This window comes from Vombatus ursinus, unplaced genomic scaffold, assembly GCF_900497805.2.
Source record: "Vombatus ursinus unplaced genomic scaffold, bare-nosed wombat genome assembly UNPS02014784.1, whole genome shotgun sequence".
NCBI classification, from domain to species: domain Eukaryota; kingdom Metazoa; phylum Chordata; class Mammalia; order Diprotodontia; family Vombatidae; genus Vombatus; species Vombatus ursinus.
This window is the reverse complement of record NW_020954562.1, coordinates 16,301,491-16,308,119: the sequence shown is the minus strand read 5'-3', so window position 1 is coordinate 16,308,119 and position 6,629 is coordinate 16,301,491. Positions and strand designations below refer to the sequence as shown.

Sequence of the window (6,629 nt, the reverse complement as noted above, 5' to 3'; positions counted from 1 at the left end):
ATGACTAGGGATTGATTTAAAGCTGTAGTTCAAATTTTAAGAAATGTTTTTAAGAAATAATTCCACAACTGAGAATATAAAAAGGAAACACATTTATAAGCCTGAAGAATTTTGTTAGCCAATCTCTAAGTCTGAAGTTTTGCGGTATCAAATCTGTGAAATTGGTTTTTCCCCTTTTAATAGTACTTTATTTTTTTCCAATTACATGTAAATAAAGTTTTCAACATTCACTTTTGCAAGATTTTGAGTTCCAAATTTTTGCTCCCTCCCTCCTTATTGTCCCCCCTCCCCAAGACTGCAAGCAAACTGATATAGGTTATACATGTACAATCATATTAAACATATTTCCACATTAGTCATGTTAGACTTAGATAGGCTTTTCCTGACTTGATTTCCCCCATGTAATATTTCCTCTTGAATAGAAAATATCCCACCTTTTAAGCCTGGCTCAACGCAATTTGTCTAGCCTGGAAGTGACATGGATTTAGGGAAGCATTTTTCCCTTATTGTATAATGTCTCCATTTTCTTTCTATGGCAAATTTCTATAATCATGGCAGGTTATCAGTATAAATGCAATATTAGATCTTCATTTCATAAATTAATACTGGAATACATTTGAGTTTTTATAGTAAGATACAGGTATAAGATTTGAGCTATTTAGCCTAAAATTTTAGTCCTTCTTAAAATTAATGTGAGGATAATGGGGTATTGATGGAACAGTTTATGGGACCAAAATGTTGTTTTACCAATCATTAAGCCAAAAACAAACATCTTCAATTTCAGTTTGAAGTAAAGAATGTTAGACTATCTAGTGTTACCAAAATGGAAAAAGCGAGTTTTATTTGAATTTACTATTACCACCTGGATATTGAACATGTCTTAGAAGGCAAACATATTTTATTATAAATAACTTATTCAATCTGCACTGTCTTGAAATTGACTACTCAATGTATTCATACATCCCATCCCAGAACTTTTTCTGACAATTGCAATTATTTTGGCAACTTTTAAATGAATTCAGTTATGTATCAGGGGTGATCATAGTATTTTAAAAAAATGTTCTGTTAATAGTTCCCTAGTAGAATATCATTCTCCGAAGGTAGGAAATAAGTGGATGGATGAATAGTTAGAAAGGAAAATAGAGTGGAAATTTTTCAGTTGGTTTTAATAAATGGTTATAAAAGTAGGTAATTATATATGCCAAATATAAAATTTAGATTCAGAATTTTTAATTTTTCAGTTCTTATTTGAATTTGTTAACCTAAAAATGCAAATTCTCTGGTCTACTTATGTTTATATTTGTGCTATTAAGGTTTGAGCTAGCTCTCACTACCTGACCTGGTTATTGTAATAGCACACTATTGTATTAAGATCTATTTCGTCAGAGATGACCTGAACTGGAGAAGCAAATCCACTAGAAGTTGCTCTGAAGCCCCACCCATTCCAGTATTCCTAAAAAGAGAGATCTCCACAGGACCACGAGACTGCATCAGAAGATGTTTCAGAGACTGAACAACTGTATGAGATGGGATGAAGTGAATTGTTCCACAACAGTTGATTTTTCTTTGTGGTGGGTTTACTATAGGCTATCGCTATGGGGCTCTGTTGAGATAGTTGCAGAAACTTTTTTAAGTCTGCTTTAAGGAGGCCATAGAGCCCCATATACCACTTCAACAATAATTGTCCTATAGACTCTTGCCACTCATCTTAGTTGTATTGCATTTCAGGTGACAACCTGAAAAAGTGTTACCTTAAGGGCATGCACCTCAGAGCCCACAATGTTTAACTTTTGCAGTGTCATGGAATCTTCATGAGAGGTATTGAATCTAGTCTTCCACCATCAACAGCCTTTCACACTCCATGTTCTGCTCCAGTAAGCACAACACCTTCATCATCATCATCCTATCCAGAAATGACTCCTAATCCATCTGTTCCTGAGTCTGCAGTGAGAACCTTGCATCCTCCCTTTCAGTCTCCGTCTTTGACTTTTGCTCCACTACTGATAGCAACGACTAATAATTCCTTTCTTTTTTACACTAAAATTTCTGATTATATTTAACATTTTGAGGAGTATACAATTTAAGCCAGAATTTAATAGAAAATAAGTCAGTTTGTTAAAACACTTCATTTTCTCAATTGCTCCATAGTAAAATCACAAAAATACAAACCAAATTCACAATGTGATATACCTGAGCATAACTTACAGAAAAAAACATGGATTGGTTTCCTATGAAAATAAATCATCTTTTGAAATATTTTTCAGAAACATTCAACCACAATGAGCTTTTCTAAATGATGTCCTTCCAATGTAAAATGTAGTCAAGTATTCTAATTTTCCCAACAATGCCCTTCCAGTATAAAACGTATTCAAGATGCACATTATAATTGTTGTTTTTTTGATTGTAGGTATAAAGGATGTCATTTTTTCAGTGACTTTACTTAAAATAAATTAAAAATTAATATGCAATAAATTGTCCAAGAAGATTCATGGCTTCTGGGCAGGTGCATCACAGTAAAGATGATTTTCTGTAAGAAGGTCTTTCCTAGGAACTAACTTCAAAGTTTTGTGATCTGTGTGAATGCCCTGTATAACAGATTTTCTGAATATTAATTCAACATCAGAACCTATCTTGACCAACTTTTCTATTTTCTCTGGTGAAACCTCACTTTTATTCTTTTTGGATTCGTCATTTATCTTTTTTCCTGCTGCTTCTAGTGCTTTCACATCATTTTTTTTTAAACTTGCTGTCTAGTCCTGTGCAAGGTTTTAAAAAGCCATGATACTTTGGAGGAATCAACCATCTCTTCAATCTAGTCTTTTGGGTTCAGCCAGACTCCCAGAACCAATCACCTCCTCACTCCAGCCCACTCTAAATCTCAGTAGAAGAGCTTCCCCAGACCCCACTCTTATTTAGTTTACATCCATTTTCCCTGCCTGGTCACATTTCAGCAACAGTAACCATCACTTCCTGGTCAGGTCTCTGCTCTTCTAGCCTGCCTTAATTAGCCCAAATGAATCCATTTCTGGAGGTTCTCCCCCACCCCATCCCCAACCTTTTGCCCACCCATAATTCCTTTGTTCATGGAACGCAAGCTATTCCTTATTTTCCTCCCCTCCCTAAGAAAGCTCTCACTACCTGACCTGGTTATTGTAATAGCACACTATTAATACTGGAGTACGTTTGAGTTTTTATAGTAAGATACAGGTATAAGATTTGAGCTATTTAGCCTAAAATTTCAGTCCTTCTTAAAATTAATGTGAGGATAATGGGGTATTGATGGAACAGTTTATGGGACCAAAATGTTGTTTTACCATCTAGATCTGTTTGTGTTCTCTCCAAGGATGTTGCCTCTCATCACCATAATGGGGTAGCTGTTCGTCAAAATTGCTTGAATTGTTTTCATAAAATCAGAAGATTTCCAGAACCTGTATGTAGGGCAAACAATGCTTGCACTGCTGTGCTTGAACAAATGTTCTCTGGTACCCTGATTTACATATTTTTTAAGACATGTTTTACAAGAAGGTTCTTGGTTAGTGAAAGAGTCACCTCAGACATTTATTTAGTATGTTATGAGTTAATGTCTTTTTTCTGGGTTATTAGTCATTTTATTCATAATGCTAGCACTTTAATAAAAGGTCAGTGCCATTTTTGTATGCCAAAGACCCTCATGGCACTAGACTCAAGGCTTATATGGCCTTGGAAAAATGGGTGTTCCAGAGGGTGGCAATCAACTCTTATTGGTTAACAAGTAATGAGGGAGAATGAATATTACAATGAGGGGATGGACCTATTTGAATGAACTTTGATTATGTCATTTACTTTTAAATCACCCAGTCTTGGGCACTCTATTCAAAGAATTTGTCCCCACCCCAAACCTGAGTAGAAGGTTGGGTGGGTGGGGTCTGACCAAGATTGGGAAGAGTTAGTTCAATCTTTTTTTTTAATTTTTTTTATTAATTTATTTTGATTTATCAATAATCACTTCCATATGCTTTTGAGTTTAAAATTGAGTTAATGTTTAATCAAATGGAATGTATAATCAGTATGTTATAAGTTGTTCCCATTTCCTTCTTCCCTAATGTCACCTTTGCCCCTCAGAAAGGTGACTGCCACCTTCTGTTTTTGTATCATCCATGGAACACTGTCCTCCAGGCATGTGGACTGTAACAATCCAAAGAAAGATTGGGGGTCTTTCTCTGAATTGAAGAGAGGGAGGAAATGTGAGAAATAATTCATTTGGATCCCTACTCTGTTCCAATCAGTATCAGTCAATTTGATACAATTCCATAGGGGTAGCGATTATAAGTTCTGTATATTAGACCCCAGAACTGTGAGCTGCAGACTGTAAGATCACTTGTGTAACCATAGGAAGCTAATTAGAGGCTCTCCACCCTTGTTTTCCCTTGTCATGGTGACCAAGCCCAATGTGGCAGAGGTGACTCAATTGCATGGAAAATCCTCCAACTTATTTTTGTAACTCTGGACTTCTCTCTCTTGTCCAAGAGCAAGTGACCATCTTATAACCACTTAGTCAGTGGAGATGCACCATGCTTTATCCAACCTGTGACTCCCCCCCCCGCTGATATGTCATTTTTGGCCCTCAAGAGCAGGTTCTATCAACTAATGAGATTCTGGATCTCACCATGCTTCTTTTGCGTATTTGGCTATCAAACCCTATTAAAAACAAGATCCTGGAAGAAGGAGGGCATCTCAGATCATGAAGGAGATTTGAGGCCCACTTCATTAGAGGGGACCATGGACCTTTTAATAAAGTGACACTGGCTCAGAGCTCTGCCTCAGTCTCTTTTATTTGTAGGTTGGACAATTTTAATTCCCACAAATGATTACTCATAGCCTGGAGATAACTCTGGGTTCTAAAAGGCTATTTTTACCAAATTACCAACATTGATGGCTTCTACCAAAATGGAAAAACTTCAAGCATGATCTTTGGAAAAACTATATTTGATGCCCAAGGGCAGAGAGGCTAATCACCATCAGGCTGGACAATAAGTAATGAATTATTTGGCCATCTTAAGCCACAAAATAGATGAAAATACTAAACAGCCATGCAATCTTTTTGGTTCCCAATGATACTGACAAAGCAGTGGACAAAAAGGACTGAGGGCAACAAAAATCAAATTTTAAATCATTTATAAGCATTTATATAACTGTCATTACTCTAAATCTGATAATTTTGTCCAATGACCAAAGAGTTAATGTACTGCCAGAAGAACCGAATCACAAGAATTTTGACATTTTTACTCTGAAAGTAGCATGAAGAAATCGCAGTTAAATGGAAGCATGATGACTCACGAGTTGTCTTTGGATTTGAGAATAAAAGAGCTAATGTAGTTGATTTCAGCATGTGCCCAAAGGCAACAAGAAATAGCATTTCACAGAACACTCAGCCATCTTCCTGAGCACAAGCAAAAACGACAACACAAAGATGATTACAACTTATGCACTAAAATCTGTTATAGAGGATAAAGAGGGAAAAATTCTATGAAAGTGAAACGATTCTCCAAACTAAGTCAACATATAGATATGAATGATCAGTAGTTTTGATGAGATGAGTACAAGGGAGAAGGGATAGATATACATATATATATATAGATATACATATATATACGTATACATATATACATATACAGGTATATGTGAATATTTATGTGTGTTGGAAAATAAACTTAACAAAAAACAAAATTGGTTATTTCTTTTAAAATACAGGAAACAACTTGTCACTGACTTGGAAGTCATTTCAGAATCATCTGTCTATGTGCAATTAGCTAATTAGAACAAAGGTCAAAATCAATTACAAATTAGAGGAAAAAAGATAAACATAAGGAGAATACAGTAGATGCAATTGCAACAATTTGAAACAAGACTATTTAAAAAACAAATAAAAGCGCTGACTTTGATTATTACCATTTCTTAAATAAATTTAACCAATATAAAGTAATCAGTACTGAGGAGACCAAAGGAACTCAGAAAAAAAAAAGCTTTTAATTGAGGTTAATAGTCACATGTCACAATCCTAAATTATATTCCCTATCTCATCATTTTTATTCCTTTTCTCCTCATTCCCTCAAAATTTTCCTCCTTATTGAATTGACTGTAATTCACCCTCTTAAAAGCTACTAATCCCATCTGCTTGATAACAGAGGATGAGAGACAGAAACCAAACTCCAGGCCTTTATTTTTTTTTTCAACTAAGGACAAGGTTTATTAAAAATCCGCCATATTAGCCATACTCTTGAGGAATCTGAGAGTCTGTGAGGTATTGGCTAGATTCTAAGAATCTGAGCAGTGGCTAGATTTTAAGAATCTGAGCACCTTAATGGAGACAAGATGGACTTCATCTACAGAAAGACTGTGGGAGGGATCTAGGAGTGGCCAAGTAGTTTGGGGTGACTGGAGGAGGGGTTTAAGGAAGACTTGAATGGGAGTGGCCAGTAAACTGGGGTGAACTGAACTCCTAGGACCTGGACAATGGAGCCTACCTAGGATTAAGTGTGGGAAATGGCTGGGGGCCATAGGGAGGGCTAGGCTAGGTTAAGGGTAACAGAATTGGGAGATTGAGTGTAGCCACAAAGAAAGGCAAATTGATGGAATTATGGCCTCAGGCG

General features: G+C 36.0%; 1 pseudogene; it reads right to left on the bottom strand.

Moving 5' to 3' along the window:
* Positions 1–2,486: 2,486 nt before the first annotated feature.
* LOC114046471 lies at positions 2,487–2,803 on the bottom strand (annotated as a pseudogene).
* Positions 2,804–6,629: the final 3,826 nt, after the last annotated feature.